Below are 21,073 nucleotides of genomic sequence, written 5' to 3'. Positions count from 1 at the left end.
GCAAATCCTAAGTTGTAAATGGACATGTAAAAATGTTTCTGTATAATATTTGCACTTAATAAAGCAACAAGAATGCTACAAGAATCTTATTGTCATGCGCAACTGTAACTGGAATATTGATGAATCCTTCATAGCCTTTTATGCAGTGTCACTCATTACATTTGAACACCGTTCATGCAGTCTCTGTACAGGCAACAGTTTTGGCTTCCAGAACCTTCTGCTTACTCATGAATTCTTTAGTCCTGTTCTTGCTTACAGTCTATGAGGCTGTTAATTATATTACCATTCTCAGTGTCACACACAAACCAATAGCGCCCTCCCCCTCGCTCATCCACCGCTCTCTCACTCGCTAGAAGGTGGCAGTATGAACAGCCTGTGCTATACTCACACATGTTGTCCGTTGCGAGAGGTATAGCACATCTCCGGTCATTGACAAGGATCGTCCGTTGTTGTCGTCGAGGTCACATGACAGAAATGATTGGACTCTGAGCTCACCTGCTACATTTCTTTCTTCTGTATCTCTCCAGATCCATCTTTGGTTCTCCTTGCCTCTGTGCTACACACTGAAGAACAGGATCCTATTTGCTGATCCAACCAGGTAGGTCTTTTATCTTTTTATCCTTTCTATCTGTCTCTCTTCTTTCCTCTTCCTCTCGCTCGCTGTGCTGCAGAGATGCTGCGTCATTGTAACGCTCTGGCACATAAGGTGTGTGTTGGTCCATCAAGCTGCTACAGGCAGTACCGGCTTTCTGCATTATATAAATTTCATTACATCCCCTTTGTTCATTGATAATATATGCTTTTTGCATGTGTCCACATCTGCTGTTGTGGTTTTGATCATCTGCTTCGCTCCAGAGTATTTACTAGCTAACTAGCTGTGTAATTATTGCTTTTTGTGAGAGACACAAATGCAGATGTGTATGATGTGTGTGCGTGTGTGTTTGCAAGATAAAGTGTTTGTTTGAATCAGGGTGACGTGATGTGGGCTGTCTAGACACCTGCCATTACCATCACCCCAGACTGGCCAAATACATGACAGCAGTGATTTAATGATGCTGTGGGTCACCGGGGGTGGGCCAGACCACCAAAATCCTTTGTCATGGTATCAGTTGTTTTATCACAGTAATGGCAATTTTGACAAAATGATCAATATAGGCATTACAGACAATATACATATTTTCAACACAGCGTTGGGTCAAAAAGGGACGAACCTAACCTAATCTGGAAAATGTTTATATTTGACCCAGCATTTTGGGTTAAAACAACCCAGCATAGGTTAAATTACAATCCAACGGGCTGGGCACATTTTTTTTTTTTTGGACAAAATTGTGAATTAAACTCCATTAAAGGCCACAATTGGATGAACTGCTACTATATAAACACACTATATTCAAAGTTTCTGAAGCTTTGTGTAAGCAACAGAGTGAAATTTAAAGGGATAGTTCACCCAAAAATAAAAATGGTCTCATCTTTTGTTCCAAACCTGTAATTTTTTATAAACTAAAATATTTTGAGGAATATTTGTATCCATATTTTTACTGTTAATAGTGTAAAATGGACAGAATCTCCACTGATACATTTCTAGCAACGCACTATCTATAATAACATCGACACCCAGTCCTGTGGCTTACCATAGATCATATAAATTGGAAGGCAGTCTAATATTACTAGCTATTTTCCTCAGGGACTGTTTCATCCCTAAAGTGTTGAGTAAAATGACAAAGCAGTAAAATACGAGTTTATACGGTAGTCATTCGTTCCATCCCTTTTCTTTTTTGCAGTCCTTTATTCTCCCCTCCCTTCTGATGTGGTCATGCCACAAAGCATACAGTAGGTACCAAAGCATAGGTACCATACATACTGTGACCTTCTCTCAACCATTCATCCACATTTCTCAGAACCATGCTGTGTCGGTGCTGAATAAGGTCAAGATAAAGGTGACTGTAGCCTTCATGTGTCATGGCAGCAGGGCAAGAGAGGCACAGCAGCATTTCATCTGCTGTCAATCTCAGTCCTGCAGTGCTGTAATGACAGAAAGCTGCAGAAACAGCTCTGCCAACTGTTATACCCAGTGGCACCACAGCGATGGCTTTTTTCTTAAAGGGATAGTTCGGCCAAAAACGATATTAAACCCATGATTTACTCACCCCCAAACTGTCCGAGTTGCATATGCCCATCATTTTTCAGACAAACACATTTTCGGATATTTTAGAAAATATTTTAGATCTTTCAGTTGATTAAATGTAATGTTACGGGATCCACCCATAGTCCACGACCTTCAAGTCCAAATAAAGTGCGTCCATCCTTCACAAATTAAATCCAAACAGCTCCAGGATGATAAACAAAGGTCTTCTAAGGGTAATCCAGGCGGTGTTGTTGTAGAAATATCCATATTTAAAACTTTATTAACGAAAATAACTACCTTCCGGTAGCGCCGCGATCTTGGACTCCTCTGTATTCAGGAGAGAGTAGTAGCGTAGTGTACGCACTTTTCTTAGTGACGTATGACAAATTCGGAGGGCGGGGGCACAGGGCAGCTGCAGAGTAGCCTCCGTACGCTGCGTAAGCTCTCATCCTGAATGCGGACGCGACTAAGATGGCGGCGCTACCGGAAGGTAGTTATTTACGTAAATAAAGTTTTAAATATGGATATTTCTACAACAACACCACGCGGATTACCCTCAGAAGACCTTTGTTTATCATCCTGGAGCCGTTTGGATTTAATTTGTGAAGGATGGATGCACTTTTTTCGGACTTGAAGGTCGTGGACTATGGGTGGACCCCGTAACATTACATTTAATCAACTGAAAGATCTAAAACATTTTCTAAAATATCCGAAAATGTGTTTGTCTGAAAAACGATGGACATATGCAACTCGGACAGCTTGGGGTTGAGTAAATCATGGGTTTAATATCATTTTTGGCCGAACTATCCCTTTAAGACTGCATCATGGGAAGCAAAATAATGTGTTGTATATAGTGAGGTATGCATGCCTATGCATATATCTATGTATGTCAATCTGTTGCACACACTTTTATATTACCTTGGCAATTATTCTCATTTATAGCCATTTAATAATTTATTAATAGTTTGGGATGCAGCTTTTAGAAGAAAGTGTAGTGTCCCTATAGCTCAGTGTTGAGTTAGCAGCACCAAGGTTGTGGTTTCGATTCTCAGGGTACACATGCATAGTATAAATGTAAATGTAAAGCTTGAATGCAGTGTAAGCTGCTTTGCCCAGCTTCACTGGGTATGTATCATGTAAAGCATATGTGCTTGTTATTTATTGGAAGTGTTCTGTATCTTTCAATAACTGAGACTACAGGTACAATTCTGTACTTCTTCTCATTTTTTCACCGTTATGTCGAAACCTATTTGACTGTCATTTTTCCTTGCAGTGCAAAAGATTATACAGGACAGGTGATATAAAAAGCATCATAAGGGACTATAAATGTGGCGCACTATATTTCAAGCCCTTTGCTGTGCAGTAGCTCATCAGTTAAATATGCTAGTACAGTACCTCTAGATGTCTTGCCTTAGGTCTTAATTGCTAAAATATGCAATCCATGAGGACCAATGTGCTTTGATTTTACTGATGTCAAAACTGACTTCACCCAGTTCCCATTCACTTTCATTACAGTATGTATGAATGAGCCGCCAGGATAGACTTTAATAAATGTCATTTTTGTGTTACATAGAGAAAAAGAAACACGCACTGGGATATGAAGATGCAAGGGCGAGTAAATGATAACAGAAGTTTTATTTTTGGGGTGATGTATTCCTTTAAGCATTGATTTAGTGAAGTAAGAAATAAAATGACATAAATGCTTCTCAATGAAGTGATGTGATGTAAGACTGAATTGTGTACAGGCACACAGTCTTTTTAGGAGGCACTGCAGCAGGGAAAGCAATGATGTAATGCCCATAAGGGGGCTTGGTCACCCCCTTTTCTCTCTCTTCCTTCTGTTGCGGGGAAAGAAATATTCCAGGGAGAGAAAGAGAGATACAGAGATGCTGGCTGACATTGTCCCATCCTTTTGTGGGGGTAGAGAGAATGTGGGGATGATCGAGAGCAACAATGAAGTGGATGTCATATCAAAGCAAACATGTCTGCTTACCAGGACCTGGCCTGATGGCCCTGGCTGTTTGTTTCCCTGTCGGAACCAAATTAATACTGACACACAAGTCTTGTTGAAAAACAGCACTGCTTACTGTATCTATGGTTCAGTTTTGTAAGCTTGCATTTTTTGAGGAATGCAAATAAAGACATTGAGCAATGCAATGACGTATATCAAGCTTACAAACGCCATTAAATACCCAATTAATCCATATGATGAAGCCAGTGTGAGGAATATATGAGACAACTCTGACAGTGGATCATTGTTGGCTCTGGTGGCATGGGGCGGTGTGGTCTCATGGGTAAAGCTTAGCAGTGGTAACTGGAAGTATGTTCATAAGGATCCTTAATAAAAATCAGATAAATGAATTAAACTGAATTGAAATGAAACAACTCAACTTTATCAACTGACATTGATAAAGATGTATTGAATGTTATTGTGTGTGAACTATTGTCAAGCTCCACTTCTCTTATTATATGTATTGACCGAAAACAAGTAAAAGTGAGAAATGTAAAGGTCAGTTTATTGAATGCGTGAAACATCCAGAAGGACCTTTTTTTAAGAAATTTGTTTGCGAGAATATTTTTTTAACGTACAGTACAAATAAGTACAGATTATGAACCATATATAATGGGTACAGAAGAGTACTATTGCTTACTTTAAATCATATTAACACACGACTTTCCATATTTTTCTGATTTAAGAACAATTGTAGATGGAAATGTAATAAATATTGTCCCTGGTTTGTTAGCAAATAATTATGCTTTGAAATAAAGCCGCAGACAATATTCTCAAAGCCCGCATCTGCCAGACAGAGATTGGGATCTTGACAATCTATAATTAGGACATTAGAAAGGCCCAAAGTTCAGATAATTTAACAGTATAATAAAAGAAAAATCATAAATCCATCCCCTGAGATTTTTATAGAATTATTAAAAGAATGTAGATGAGATGTCTGCCTTTATGAAAGTTTAAAATTGATGTAATGATATGGACTCTTTATCACTATTGCAATGTTATGATTACTGAGGTGTCGGTCTTCTTTTAAGCAACTTTTAGAAAATACAAATGAAGAGTTTGGTTCCAAAACGCGATTAACGTCATAAAAAAAAGTTACCGCCAAAATCAGTATTGTATCAGGTCAGTACTAAAAAATTAATTCTTAATTTTATGCAAAATCCGTTATCCCCCAGGTTATTCTGTCATCTTTTCTCCCTTTTTTCCCAAAACGCGATAAACGTCAGTCCTCCTTCTCTGCAGAATAAATCCACACATTGTAAACAACAATGGCAGCACTTTGAATGCATACAGAATCCTAGTTTCCCTCATCTACTTTGTACTTCGTGATCAACAAACAAACAAAAGCAAAATAATACTTTAATGGCATTGATAAACCTGTGTTGGGGAAAAAACGTAAGCCATCAAAATCTAATAATTTACATGAGAGGCACTTGGGCGAAGGAAAAATGTCTGCTGTTGCTTGTTCTCACACGACAGCATCAAGCTTCTGTCATGCTAACACAATGACCCCATGGATCTTATGAAAAACGTTCCATTATTTTACGCAAAGTCAACGAAAATCAAGCAGGACCAAAATATTTTACAGCTGATCACTGTCGAAAAAGTTCAGTGACGATGTCCCGAGGATGACAGCAGCAATGACAGTGTTCATAATATGACAAAGTGTTTTGATTAATACCATTTATGTTTATGTTTTAATAAGTATATACCACTCAACTAAATTAATATACAAAGGCAAAGATGAATGCACATTATATATTGATTCAATAGATTTATAGCATTTTGAGAAAAAAACTTATTATAGATTTATTGCATTTTGCGGAAAAAATAATCAGTTTTTATAATAAATCTTTGAAAATCAAATTATGGATTAGTGGACATGGAGCAAAAATTAAATAAAGTTTAGTTTCATGTGCTCACGTGAAACTTTCATGTGCTCACGCGAAACTTTCATGTCCTCACGCGAAACCTTCATGTGCAGAATTTTTTTTTAAAGTTACGTTTCGCGTGCTCACCTGAAACTATCGCGTTCTCACCTGAAACTTCGCGAGCACGCAAAACTAAACTTTACATTTTTTTAATCCAATGTCACCTTAGGGGCTCGATAGATTCGAATTTTTGATGTTATTATAACCCAAAGATGCTATGTGAAAGTTTGTAACAGAAAATAGTGGTTATTATCTTGTCACTTTCTTGTTATAGAAAACACATTTTTAATGAAATTAGTCAATATGGATTTATTGCGTTTTGGAACCAAACTCTTCAAATATATATGTATATATACTTTTCTGTATCTTAAAAGTATATACGTTCCATTTGTGCTTGCTAAATTGCATTTCCAGCAACTGCTAAAGAAGTCTTCAAGTATTATACATTTTCTCATTTTTTGCCAATCTGCTAGAAGTTACATTTTTGTAAAACTGTAAACCAAGCTAAAATGGCGACATGGGGTCAAAACCACAATTCAACTTCAGACAAATACTGTAACCCTTTTTGAAGAGTAGAAAGAGAGAGAGAATACAGTAATGAAACACATCACACGTTCCATACTACATAATGTCGATCACAGTGCTTGCTGGGGTGAGATAGCAGTTCAGAAGAAGCATATTTAAGCCATCTGCCAGTCTTCCTGTTGTAAACACACTGTAAATATCCGCTTTCATGAAACATTTAGCCTTACCATCATGTGTTTTCACTATGACTTCTGGACTTCTCAGTTCTTTGAATTATGTACTTCTTTTGGAGGTTTTCCAAAGCTATTGTACTTCTTTGTGTATTTTTTGGGTTGGATAGTCAGTTTAGTCGAGGGAGCGACAGGGCTATTTTGGACACGGCTTGCTCTGAAAATCACATAATGACATCCTGAAAAGAAAGCAAAATGGCCACACCAGAGCCTGTGGTTTAAAACAGCACTGGGCCCACCCTCATCCTCCTCCATGCTCTCTTCCCCCGCCTTCAGTGCTTGGCATGAAGGGTCCAAAATGAACACTTACCAAACACTTAACAGGCTTTGGTAAGTAATCAAAACCAGCTTCCAATGACATAATTTGGGACTGCATTATAAGACAAAGTGTATGTAAATTGAAAAAAAGGTACACCTGCTGATGTAAGTGATGGAGTGATTCAAATACACACACAAGCTGTGTTTATGGCTCAGTTGCATTAAACAGTAGGTTTTTTACTGGAGAAAAACTATTCTTATCTTTATAGTATTCATAACTACAAGCTTTAGTCTCTGAAATGTATTATATACTCAGTTTCTCCCACTTTACTGCTGTTACATCATATAAAAACACCACTGGCTTCTGGTTACACTTAAATTAATGTTGGTAATGTGTTAGTGTGTTTTGAGTCTATGTGTTTGTGTGTTAGGAGTGTATCGAATCCCATCTGCTGCAGCAGTATGTTAGTTCTGGTACCGGGACCCGCGCAGGGCTCTGTGTGCCTGTGAGGGTGTATTGCTCTGTAATGTTTGAGTTCTCAGTATGAACATGCCGCAGAGTGCCCTCATGTTCATGCATTGTGAGTCATGCTATCTGTTGGCAGAGAAAAAAATGTGGTGTTTTCCACCTCATATCCCCTGCAGCGGAAAACAAAGTGTTAAAGATACTGCTCATATGTGGCCCTTCAAAACAATGAATGGAAAGAAGGTAAGAGGGCAATAAAAAAGGAAGACAGGAATGGAATAGACAGACAGACAGAGACATACAGCATTGATGGATGAATGGATAGATAGATAGATAGATGAATAGATGGACAGGCAGCTTGGATGGATAGCAGAGATGGTAGCAGAGATAGATGACTGCGCAGATAGATGGCACAGATAGCACAAACAGACATACAGACAGATACCATCACTATAAACAGTCAGACAGATGGATGATGGATGGATGGATGGATGAATAGACAGACTGACAGAAATGCAGCATGGATGTATGTATAAATGAATAGATGGATGGACAGGCAGACACACAGGTTGGATGGATGGATAGCATAGATGGATAGCACAGATAGTTAGTATAGACAGCACAAATAGACATACAGACAGACAGACAGCATCAGTGGTGGAGTGGCAATCGGGTGAGTCTTGACTTTTCCCGGTGGGCCGGTAGGGTGTTGAGGCCTCGAGGTTCAGTCTGGTAATAGTTAAACATTGCGAGTTATATAGGAACACCATCTAGTGGCCTGATGTGCGACCCGAAACAATATACTAAAGCATCCTTTTTTTCAGAAAACATTCTTTAGATATTATTTGATAGACTAGTAAGTGTGGATTAAGGATGTTTAAAATCTCTAGCCTGGTGGTCAGGACATGAATGGATCAAATCAGCAAAATGGATTAAATCAAATCAGCAGGGTAACTTTGCAGTATACCACATTATATATTTCCTACCAGTGATGGGGAAAGTTACTTAAAAGTAATGCATTACAATATTAAGTTACTCCCCAAAAAAGTAACTAATTGCGTTACTTAGTTACTTTTCATGGAAAGTACTGCTTACGTTACTTTTAAGTTACTTTTGGGTTACTTTTTCTTACTTGGCTGAGGCTTGATCTCTTTCAGGCCTTTGCAGGTGTCAAGCTCTGGTCTGCCATCTTCGTTTCTGACTCAAACTATTCCCGCTAAGGCGCACAAAGTGCGTAATTCTACATAATATGTTCAGTTTAATTCAGTACATTATTTTATTTTTAAATTGAATTAATTAAACTGAAAAGTAACTCGCATTACTTTTTTAAAAAAGTAACTCAAATATTAATGTGTACATTTATAAAGTTATGCGTTACTCGTTACTTCAGAAAAGTAATATTATTACGTAATGCGCGTTACTTGTAATGTGTTACCCCCAACACTGTTTCCTGACGAGAGTATTCAACGGCAATAAACGTCTTATATGGCAATAAATATCCTCACAACATTATTATTTCTCAAAACTTTCACAAAAATTATTTTTGTAAAAGGAACAGACAAGGAAGCAGGATTGACATGTAAATTGTATTATTATTACCGGGAAAAACAGCAATATTACTGAATTAAACTTTGAGGTTAATGCGCCAAACACGCCGTTAACCGCACTAAAAAGTCTAAATAAGTAATAAAAGTGGAAAAACATTATTATGTTTAAAGATGCACATATTATTCCATATATTATTATTTCCAGTTTAAGAGCCTGTTAGTCTCTGGCCTCGCTCTGTTATATAATAGCTGATTGACAGGTGCGCATCCCCGTCTTTCAAACAGGTATCATTTTGTATAGTTACTCCCTTAGGAAAATGTGCCATGATTTTGTTATTGTGAAAATGTTGGTTTGTTTTTTGGCAGATTGATTACGATTTCTTTTACCCTAGTTTTACTACAAATACCATGGTTAAGGTAATTTTTTGTATTTTTTTTTTTTGACCACCGAGGGCTGGTGGTCTACAAAATTTCCCGGTAGATTTTTTGGTTCCACTCCGCCCCTGGACAGCATAGATGGAAATCCATCCATATTTGGATGGATAAATGAATAGATGGACAGACGAATAGCTTGGATGGATGGATAGATAAATAAATAGATGGACAGACAGACAGCAGCATAGATAGATGGATGGATAAATGTATAGGATAGGTTAGATGGAAAGCATAAATAGATAGATAACAGAGATAAGTGACAGCACAGATATTGTAGATAGCACAAATAGACATAAAGACAGATACCATCACTACGGATAGATATAAGAGCATTGTGTTTGCACATGTAGCCTAATGTTAAAATATTTAGCTTAAGTCACTCTGGATAAAACCATCTGCCAAATGCATCAATTTAAATGTAATGTATTGTGCACCAGCAGTGAGTCTTTTCCTTTAGTATTTTCTGGATTGTCTTCTGCCAAACACCTTTCTGTCTCTAACACACACTCCTAAAATCCAGTGGGAATACTAAATGGTTCAGGTTTATCTGGAACCAAAGCTACAGTCATCAGGGCATTATGCTCCATAATAAAGACATTTAAGAGTGTGAATGGAGATGAGCGAGGTGACAGGTGAGGCAGAGTCGCTGTCATAGGCTGATAAGCTCTTTATTTAGTCCAGGACTGTGGTTATGCTCTCCGTTGCCTTGATCCAAAGACATTACAGATTGTGTCCATGTTGCAGTGAATACCTACAGTATGTCAGGTCGTCTTTATATCTGTAGAGTGTGTGAAAGAGATAAAGACTCTGTTTTTAAACCTACTGAGCTGCCTGTCTACTGCATATAATGGTGCCTATATAAAGTGTGGTATAAGGTATAATGAAATGCTAATGATTAAATATCTTTTACAGCCAATTTACAAAGTTGTCCCAATGGTTTACATTGTTTAAACCTTTAATATATTACTAATTTACTTGGATGATGTGCAATTTTACCAGAAGGATCAACATTTTTTCTCAAGTACTCAGACGCACCTCATTGCTTTTTGCCATTTTTAAATATGATGATGATGATGACTCTTCTTCGAGAGGCTCATGGGATTGTTAAGTGTCCACTGAATGCACACTTCAAGTGGAAGTAGTAGGTCACCTGGGTAGGTCATCTGCCTACTATTTATTTGAACATACTACTCGTCCCGCATACTTATTTTTGCCTACTATATAGTATGGAGGAAGGTGATTTTGGATGCAGCGGAAAGTTTTGGCTGTTTATTTTTGATTGGTTAGGCTTTTTTTTGACATATATACCTGGCAACTACAGTATACAGCCCATAAAGTGTTAAAATGGAGCCAAAGAAAGAGAGAATTCATATTCATATTGTGTACACAGTGTGTGATCGGTGCAATGTGTGTGCTAATGAAGACCTGTCTATCTGTTATGTGTGTGTGTGTGTGTCATACGCTGATTATCTTGGTCATGATCTCATTACCGAACAAATGAACTCATTCTGTGCTTTAGTAACACATATTTCCGTTTGTTTTTCTAACACATTCATAAAGTGACTGTTTGATATTTACATTATCCTGTTTTAAAAGGTTCACAATGTTTAATGTGCGAAGTAAAATACTTAAATAACCACTTAAATATTTTAATATAAAAATGCTTATTTATGAATACTATTTTTGTCATTGCTTAATGTAATTATTTAATAGGTACGCTAATGTTTTCGCCTCTGTGTTTGCAGGTGTTTGTTGCACTGATTTCGTCTGAGAGACTCGTCTGGGCTCTGAACCCTCCTCCTAAACACAACACCAATCATCACTGGAGTCAAACACTGCCTACACAGGTAACAGCCAATCCCTCCAGCATATACGCAAAATGACCAAATACTTTTGTCTTTCACATTTAAATTTGTTGTGTTCGCCTGTATGCATAGTTGCATACATATCAAAGTACAGCAGTTTGCTCTCGAATCGCTCTTATGGTACCTTAGTGTTATTTACCAATCGATCTGTGCAGTGCTGCATGAAATCAAACACGCCTATTGCCAATTGAAACATGCCATATGACGTTCTTCTGATCCCAGTGTTTGGAGTCCAGCAATTTATGGATTTTTTTGCACATCTTACATCTAGAAATGTTTTTAATTCTGCAAATGCATACAGCAACACACACATGAATACCTAACATAGTTATTAACTCTTTCCCCGCCATTGAAAAATTAACTCGTCAATTACGAGAAAACGTTTCCCTGCCAATAGCACTATTCAGACGGGATTAGTTTTCCAAACAACGTATGAGTTTCAACGTGTCCCCCAGGACGTCTGTGATTTTATGTACCGATTCGAATGGGATTAAAATGATGCAGGCTATTCCAGAGATGGGAGTGTCTGTTTCATGCATTTGGGCGTTCCAGAAGAGCCCGTGCTCTGGATACGCGTGTTTGTAATGTTTAATATTTTGCTTTAAATGTAAAATTATGACAGAACATGTAATTTAATCATTTAATTTTAACAAATCAAAATAAAATATAAAAATCCTACTAAAGAAACGTTAGCCTATACGTGTTTTATATAACTGTCTGCTTATAATAAACCCAAAGAAATGAAGAAATAATGATTAATAACAATTTATTATCTTTATTAATTAACATTACCATTACGGAGTTGAACAACATTGAACAGAGTTTCTTATAACGTTAATGATATTACAGTGGCCAGTCTTAACAGTGTTTGATATTCAGCTCTTCTTGATTTAATTATTTTATTTTGCAGAATGCGAAAAAACATCCATATCTGAATGAATGGGACTCAGGAAATACAATATAAGCGCATTAGTAAGACCTTACGGCAGATCACGTTGTCCAAAACACCGCGTTTATAAAGATATTGTGGGCAAACATTTGCATCCGGACGGGATTAAATTTCTCAGAGGACCTCTGAGTTCGGCGAAAAACAGTAGGTAAATTGCTCTGGAATTCTTACAGAGGTCGTCAGAGAAAAACACAGACATGGCCGATTCGGATGGGATTAAAAACACAGAGGACCTCTGAGAAGCACGATTTTCTCAGAGGTCCCCCTGTGAAACTAATCCTGTCCGAATAGGGCTAATGACGAGTTTTTCCTGCAATCTGTATTTCTGCTATTATCCAACAGGTTGTGCTCTTACCCAACTTACCAGAAACAACCCCTTAAGCCTGGAATACACTGCAGGATTTTTGCACTCTTATAAGATTAAACATAGATAGCACCATGTGCGACATGGTTCATTTAAACTTGGATGTGACAAGCATGTTGACTGTTGACACGAAGGCTTCGACGGCTGCGTCACATGTTAGCGCAACGTCACCAGCATGCGCTAGTGGTAAACAAATACCAGTACGCAAGTCGTAGCAGCAAACACATTGTGCGTTGATCATGCTGAATTTCTGACACGGTCCGAAAACTATCGTAGGCTATCTATGGACGCAAGACCGGAAAAACTGCCGCCTGGGATAGCCAAAAATTGTGCAGTGTATCCCAGGCTTTAGGGCAAACAGTAAGAACAGTATGTTTTGATCATCACTTTGAATCTGATCTCTATCAAAAGTCCTTCACAAAAAAATCTTGGTTTTTGCTCAAAATGTGGTCTTTCTGAAGAAACCCATACTTGAGAGGTGATATAAAGAGAACAAATGAAGGTAGGATAAAACGGCTGGCGTTGGCGAATTTTTTTTATGCTGGCGGGGAAAGAGTTAAACATATGAGTAACTATTCAAAATTGATTACATATTTTATTTTATTTTTGTGTGAATTACTCAATTTTAATAAAACACCATACATATGTAACCCTGTACCACAAAACCAGTCATAAGTAGCATGGGTGTGTTTGTAGCAATAACCAACAATATGGGTCATTGTACTGAATGGCTCAAAATTATAAAAAAAAATTATGCCAAAAATCATTAGGATTTTAAGTAAAGATCGGGTTCCATGAAGATATTTTGTAATTTTCCTACAGTAAATATCTAGAAATGTATTTATCATTAGTAATGTGTGGCTAAGGACTTCATTATATGGATTTTCTCAATATTTAGATTTCTTTGCACTCTCAGATTCCAGATTTTTAAAATTATTTTATATCGGACAAATATTGTCCTATCCGAACAAACCTTTATTTCTACAGCTTTCAGGTGATGTATAAATCCCATTTTTAAAAAATGGACTCTTATGACTGGTTTTGTGGCCCAGGGTCACAAATAGTTCATCTGTGGATCCTTTATGTATTTGTGAATAAACTATATGTTTTTGAATCTCCGTTTGTGCATTTGGGAATCTAAAACAATTGTAATCCTATGAGAGAATGCTTTTAGCCGTGTCGCTGGAAAAGCAGGAGCTGTGAGTGGGCTGAGAGGGTGGAGGAGAGCTCTTCAAGCTGCGAATGAGCGTGATGCACGCCCTCGAAATACCATAACAAAAGCCAGCTAATAAGCAAACCCTCGGCCTTTCTCGCTGTCTTTGTGTTTTTATCCATAGCTTCAGCAGACAAGCTTTTTATTATCTCACTCTTGCTTTCGATGCACGTTGGGTTGTGAGAGCTATGATGTCTCCTCCGTTTGGTCTAATGAATGTTTACATGTTAACGTTGATGGGTAGGACGCAGGTTGGTGGGTCGATCTTCCCACGAGCGCCCACACAGAAAGGCGTGAAAGAGATGAGATTCATGTCTCTGTTTTGACTCCTTCAATGAAAGCGTGCAGCTGTTGATTTCATACATGCTTTAGTGTTTATGTACTTGTAAAGATATGCGTGCAAAATGGATGTTGCTAATCTTCACCAGTACAAAGAAGATTATTAGGTGCCAAATATTTTCAATTAAGACACCGGTTCTGCTGACTGAAGTTATGAGTCAGTCATGACTCATGAGTCACACATTATTTCAATGTATATCCTATATTTCAGCAACGTTGTGTGTGTGTATGCAGATGAGCAAATAATATGGCAACCATACAGCACATAACTCAATAACCTTTGCTTGCGTATAAGCCTTGCCACTTTAATAGCTTTGATATATCAGGCCTGTAGGCAGTGCAGATCAGTGTACAATGTCACGACCACACTTATGCAAGCTTGTTTTTGCTGTCTTTAACAGCTGAAGCAGATGCGTAATTCAGCCTAAAGGCTTTAATTACATGTGAAGGAAGCTCTTGCAATATTATTTGTATAGTAGATTCGATAGTCCCACGATACAGTAGGTGCAAATGTTGAAACTTTCCTTTGCAAGTTCCCACAGCAAAAAATAATGACTTTCAAATATAGCAGGAAGCCAGAAGAAAAACAAACTAATGAGACGCCGATAAACACTTGTTACTCTCCTATGATGAGCTGGGGTGTCTACTGTACAGTTGAACTACTGTATGTGAGTGATGCCTACCCTGGGACGAAAAGCTCAATTAAGGATTGTAAATGGAATTGCATCATTTGGGTTGACCGACCCTAATGGTACACTCACTGTCAGAAAAAAAATTGTCAAAAATGCTCCAAAGCTGTAGCCTTTATAAAGGTCCTAATATGTACCATTTAGGTACAGCTATGTATACATTTGGTGGCAATATATACCTTGGAGGTATCAATATGCACTATTTGGTACCAGTATTTACCTCTCCGGCAATAATATGAACTCTTTACTGTAGGTGCAAAGGTACTTTTCGAAAGGATACCACCCCAATGACAGCTCAGGAACATTTTTTGACAATTTTTCCTGACAGTAATGTTTGTCTTTAAAGTAAAGTAATTATTATTTCCTATTCTTGCTAGCCTTTATTAAATTAACATTTTGGGGCAGTTTCCCGGACAGGGTTTATTAATCGAGCACTAGGCCTTATTTATATTAGGACATTTAAGTGTTTTTTACAAACATACCTTACCTAAAACAATTCTGGTGTGCATCTTGAGACTAATGAAGGCAGCTCAAACATGCATTTTAGTATGGGACTATGATAAACCCTGTCCAGAAAACTGCTACTAAATAAATAATTGCATTGCCTAAGGCTGTATTACTTACAATAGCAGCTTAAAACAAGTGTAACATTTTACAATAAAGTTGTATTTGTTAACATTAGTTAATGCATAAGCTAACATGAACAATTAATGAACAATACTTCTACAGTATTAATCTTAGTTCTTGTTAATTTCAGCATTCACTAATACATTTATAAAATCAAACTATATATTTAATGCACAATGAACTAACATGACCAATTGCATAAGCATTAACTAACTAACATTAACAAAAATATAATAAATTGCTAATTGTTAGTTTGTTATAATGCATCTATGTAAAAACACGTTAACAACCTTATTGTAAAATGTTACCAAAACCATAACTAAATAACGTTTTTGCCCCTGGTTAATATTTTTTTTCTTTTGGGACAAAAAATAGGAATATACTGTAAAATATGTTTCAAAATATACAAAAATAGGACCAATTTCACCAATATATTTTTGACCTTTTTATATTTTGAAATATATTTGAAAAATAAATAAATTTTAAAGCATTAAAAATAGCCCTCCATATATTTCAATCTAATAAAATATATTCATGTAGCATTGGAAGAAAAACTTTGATTATGTTACAACCTGTAAGCATATCAGTTTTAAAAAGGTTCAAAATAAATATATTTTCAACTTCAAAAATATACTTAATTAACTTGTATTTAGCATATATTTAAAATATTTTTTTACTAAAGAATACATTTTTACCATATGGGATGTAAAATAAGATTTGTATTTTTTGCCCTTGAAATACATTTTGAAATGTTGATATATGAAGGTTAAAACGAAATATATTTCCAAATTCAAAAATATATTCAATTGAACATTACAAAATTTATTTAGATTTAAAGGTCACATTCTTTCTGATCCCATTTTTTAAACCATAGTTAGTGTGCAATGTTGCTATAATAGTATAAATAATATCTGTAAAATGATAAAGCTCAAAGTTCACTGCCAGGCGATATATTTTCTTTAACAGAATCTCTTTTCAAAGCCTAGAGCGAACGGCCGGATTTGACTACAGCCCTTCATGCTTTAATGACGTCAGTAGAACACTTTTTTAACTAAACTCCGCCCACAGGAATATGTCAGTCGCCAGCTAAGCTAACGCATTGAAAAAATAATGAATTTTTTTTGTTACACGTAAAACATGAACACATGTTATATTGCGCACTGTAAACAAAAGCTTCAAAAACACAGAAAGAACGGGACCTTTATAATATATTTTTGGCCAGAGATTATTTTTTTGCCGTATGGGTGGCTTTGAAAAACATGATGTTGTGGCCAAGCCTCTTCACATAATGTAGGAACATGAGGAATGTCATGTTGTGATCTATTGAGTTTCTCACAGATACTGTGAAGCTTTGTGAATTATTCAACAGGAAATGGTACTTCACCTTCATTTTAATAAAACATGCATCACTCTTCACTTCTCTTCCTGTGACATTTATCCAAATAAAACACAAAGGTTTATACTAACTTCTCCCTCTGGGAAATTAAAAAATCCCATAAACTCCAAACATCTGGTATTTATACACATCTGTCCTATGAAACATCTGATGTTAAAAACTGTACGGAAACTCAGTCCACACCAAACAGACACAGTCCAGTTGCTGTTCGGTCTGTTTTTTGGCACCACACAAGCTAAGCTTTATGTGTGAGCTTTTTGCGTGCGTGAGTCAAGAGCTCTGCAATGCAGCTGCAGAGGAGTGAACCAGGTATCGACAGAGAGAGAGAGAGAGAGGGACAGAGAGAGAAAAGAGAGATTGTGGTACTGGTTAAGATGGTAGTTTAACTAGTAGTATTTACCTGGTTTTACCCGCCAGCATATTGTGTATTTTGCTTTAAATGTCTAGCATACATTGGATCGAGTTGATGCACATGACTCCATTTTGCATTGGATGTCCAATGTCATATGCTTAGAAACCGTACGTTTTTTTATCCCAAATTATTCATGTAAATGACTCATTTGCATCTTGTCATCTGTGGAATGTTTTTTTTGCGATAGTTTTGGGATTTTAATGCATTTCCATATGGATTATACTTCCAATCGTCTGCAACCTGTTTTTGAAAGTCATGAATTAGAAACTGGAAGATTAAAAATGCTTTGAAATGATGTACAAAAGAGTTTCAACAAAGGTTAAAGTAAGGATTTATGCTCTTGTAGGGGTTCAGATATAATTTTCATCCAAGCACAATTGCTTTATTCATGCATTCAAATACTGTTTACTGTCTGTATGCACCACGATCAAAGAATTAATCCACGATGCTCTAGTCAGCCTATTCAAATTTATGATCTATCATAAGTTATTTAGAACTTGAAAATAAAAAGTCTTTGAATGTCAAAGCAAATGTTCATCTTCTATTGCGGGGAACTTAAAGCCATACCCAGCGGGGAGTTCAGACAGACAGTGGAAACAAAATCCCTAAAAACCGTTTTGGGCACTAACTTCACAGCTTCTTAGATACCCTTAAAGGTTGGAGGGTTTGGATGGGCTGCACATATCACACTGTCTGCTCAGGGCCGTGTGAGGCCCAGGGCCGCTGATGTCTGCCAACTGGCTTTGGTTTACCCAAGGAGAGACTGAGGGTTTTTGCTTCCTGTTCTGAAAAAAAAATAAGGTCAGAACTGTCACTTCCAAATGTCTCGCCTGTGTGCCATCTTCTTCTTTTAGCCAATTGGAATGCGTTCATTACCACCACACTTGGTCCTCCAATCACAGCAGGTACTGCAGCGGCAACAGATTTGGTTTTGGCGTAATTCCAGATATACCCTAGTTTTCAGCTAGGTGTTGATACAAATGATCCAGTTTGTAATGCATTACATTTATTATCTTTTTGTGTTTCCTTAACTAGTTTTTACAGCTAACTGGTTGTAAAAATTTCCCAATAAGATCAGATAACAGAATTAATTTATTTAGTTCTGTTATCATTTATTTAGTTCTGTTATTGCCAGATCCAAATTTCCCTATAGATAATTTATTATATACCGTGTTGAAAAAGCCCCATTTTTGGTTGTGCAGAAAAAGGTGCTATCTTTGTGTGTGTCTCTTAAAAGCCGTTATCTTAACCAACAACATACCCCGTTTTAATAAGACAATCCCCTTACTTTATTGTCCACAATAAACATGTGGAATTTCTTATATTAAGTGGACAAACGTACTCCAGTGACTTTAGTAGTAATACTTGGATTACAGGTCATATGAGGACGGTTTAAACTCCACAGACCTGTGATTGGCTGAATCTCCACAGGAGACAAGTTGACTTCATGTGGTGCTGATTTCCCACACATTTGAGTTCAGACAGGCAAGATGATGAGCACACTTTCTGTTCCAGCCCTCAGGTTGGGCATGGAGAGATGATTTGGTCCTTTTAAACCACCATGTTCTCTCTTGGGTGTCCACTTCATCAAGCATCCGCCCGTCTCCTGCAGAGCATCAATAGCAGAAAATAAACTGGAGTAGGCAGAAAGTCCCAAACAGATGTTGGTGAAGCATTTTTTTCTTATCCCATCTTATTTATTGAGATAGACGGCAATAGCTGCGAATAAACAAATAGCATATGACTTTTGCTTGATCTAAATCGTGAAATCAGATGTTGTTTAAATGTTAGAGTTATTTAAATATGTAAGTGTTAGGTTTGTTCATACAGTAGTTTTGACTTTAGTAAAACCTTTTTTAAGCCAAGTCTCTATACTCTGACTACATCCCCATACAAAAAAAGTGTAATTAAATTACCATGTTTAGTTGTATAGTCATGTGGTTGGTTGCATAAACTTCTAAGACTAGTCTTAAAAGTTTGTCATCAATTTTTTTTTGTTCAAGACTGATCAAAATTGTTTTATAAGTATTTTACATAGAAAGGTAGATTGGTCTAATTTAAATTTAAATAATAAGACTGATTAGCCCTAACTAATTGCTAGTTAGTCAGTCATACTTATTCTTAAGACTGAGGGCCCTATTTTAACAATCTAAGCGCATTGTCTAAAGCGCACTGTCTAAATGGGCGTGTCCGAATCCACTTTTGCTAATTTAACGACGGTTTGTGGGCAGAGCGCACGGCCAAAAAAAGTTTTACCTATTCTTTTAATGAGTAATGGGAGTATTTTGGGCGTAACAAACAATAAACCAATGAGAGTCTTATCTCTCATCCCCTTTAAAAGCCTGTTGCGCTGGCACTAGGTCTAATCCCTATTTAGATGACGGACTTTGTAAACTGAAAAACTAAGCTGAGGAAGAAGACCCCCAGTTTAAGATTAATGTTAAATAATTGTGTTGTTTTTTACTTGTATTGAAATTGTTATGTTTTGAATTAAAACCTTTAAAACCCGTTTTCTTTTAGTCATGAAAGTAAAAATAGCAGGCTTTTATTTGCTGTAAATGTATGGCTTTCAATATCATCAAAAAATAATATACAAATATGTAAGAAAAGGTTTGTACTCTAAAAATACTTTATTTGTAACAAACAAGAGATAAAGAATTTACAAACGTGCTGAGAGCCTTCAGCACCTGGACAGCGACAAGAGTTTTTTAAATAACTTAAAAAATGTTTCTCATCTCACCATATCCACAGGTACAGAGTCATCATATATAATAAATCTGTGGGGTAGCATTTAAGAAACATTTAAAAACAGATGCATTTGTTTAAAGCAAAGAATTTATTTACTTACCAGGCTACAGGTGAAGCAGCTCTTTACGCCTTCTAACGTCTCATAATCGGTCCTCATTTATGTCCAAGAGACTCAGTAATAATCTTTTACATTTTAATCCTTTACTTTTCATATTTAAAAGCTTTTTTGTGCTGCTGTGCGCATCCATGTGTGTGATAAGCAAACCCGCGTTGTCATCCCATTTATAGACGCATATTTATAACGCGCTCATTAAAGGGGCGGTGAATTTGTCGATGTTATTGTTTTATACTATTGTCTGATGTCTACTTATGATGTTCGTGTGGTTTTTACATTCAAAAACATCAAAAGCAATAATTTTGTAACATGGATTAGTGGCTGTCTGGAAAAATGCTTCGTTTGAAGGGGCGGGCCGCATTGAAGACCTGGACGTAAACACCCACTGCTCCATGATTGCTTTTAAAAAATCGTCATATTACATCATCGGAGGACTTTTTTGCAGAACCAAAATGCAGATATCTCTCCTCTCAGGGGGAAATGAGGGAGGGAAACATGGTCATTCAGTAATACTGCCGGGTTTCTACAGATACAAAGCTGAATGCTAAATCGGTGAAGTATCCCTTTAATATTTCTTAAGACAGGTCCATCTTTTCTATTTATTTTCCATTAAATTATGTGATTTGATGAGTTTAAAGCTCCTTTTATTTTCTTCTGCGATTGCTGTGAGCACAGGTGTCTTGCCCTTGTCCTGTGTTTATATGAAAATCTGATTTACTCACTTGTGTTTTATCTGAATTAGATAAACATTTATCTCATGACACCAAATGTGCCATGATTAATGTTATTTGTTTGATGTTTATGCGAACAAAAGTGCACTTACATGTA

General features: G+C 36.8%; 1 protein-coding gene across 22 annotated transcripts in view; it reads left to right on the top strand.

The window, feature by feature from the left end:
- The window catches only part of map2 (microtubule-associated protein 2), a 111,620-nt gene that overhangs the window by 36,105 nt on the left and 54,442 nt on the right, over positions 1–21,073 (top strand). For 18 of the 22 annotated variants that reach the window (XM_065252072.1, XM_065252066.1, XM_065252069.1 and 15 more), the window contains exons 2-3: positions 528–598; positions 11,274–11,375. The gene's annotated coding sequence lies outside the window, so the exon portion shown is untranslated. Of the gene's footprint in view, positions 1–334; positions 599–11,273; positions 11,376–21,073 lie in introns of those variants that run through there. The other 4 variants (XM_065252084.2, XM_073811941.1, XM_073811940.1 and 1 more) reach the window with 2 other exon arrangements.

This window comes from Paramisgurnus dabryanus, chromosome 15 (assembly GCF_030506205.2).
Source record: "Paramisgurnus dabryanus chromosome 15, PD_genome_1.1, whole genome shotgun sequence".
In the NCBI taxonomy this organism is placed as follows: domain Eukaryota; kingdom Metazoa; phylum Chordata; class Actinopteri; order Cypriniformes; family Cobitidae; genus Paramisgurnus; species Paramisgurnus dabryanus.
The sequence above is the reverse complement of the archived record's forward strand: the minus strand, read 5'-3'. Positions and strand labels throughout refer to the sequence as shown.